This window comes from Protobothrops mucrosquamatus, unplaced genomic scaffold (genome assembly GCF_001527695.2).
Source record: "Protobothrops mucrosquamatus isolate PMUCROS unplaced genomic scaffold, P.Mucros_1.0 scaffold869, whole genome shotgun sequence".
NCBI lineage: Eukaryota > Metazoa > Chordata > Lepidosauria > Squamata > Viperidae > Protobothrops > Protobothrops mucrosquamatus.
In genome coordinates, this window is record NW_015387124.1 from 158,491 (window position 1) to 158,926 (window position 436).

The following is a 436-nucleotide window of genomic DNA, read 5'->3' on the forward strand; positions in this document are numbered from 1 at the left end:
TGGAGGCAGGTTGTTCCATTGGTTAATTATTCTAACTGTCAGGAAGTTTCTCCTTAGTTCTAAGTTGCTTCTCTCCTTGATCAGTTTCCACCCGTTGCTTCTCGTCCTGCCTTCAGGCGCCTTGGAGAATAGCTTGACTCCCTCTTCTTTGTGGCAGCCCCTGAGATATTGGAACACTGCTATCATGTCCCCCTCGTCCTTCTCTTCGTTAAACTAGACATACCCAATTCCAGCAATTGTTCCTTATATGTTTTAGCCTCCAGTCCCCTAATCATCTTTGTTGCTCTTCTCTGTACTCTTTCTAGAGTCTCAGCATCTTTTTTACATTGTGGTGACCAAAACTGGATGCAGTATTCCAAGTGTGGCCTTACCAAGGCATTGTAAAGTGGTATTAATACTTCACGTGATCTTGATTCTATCCCTCTGTTAATGCAGC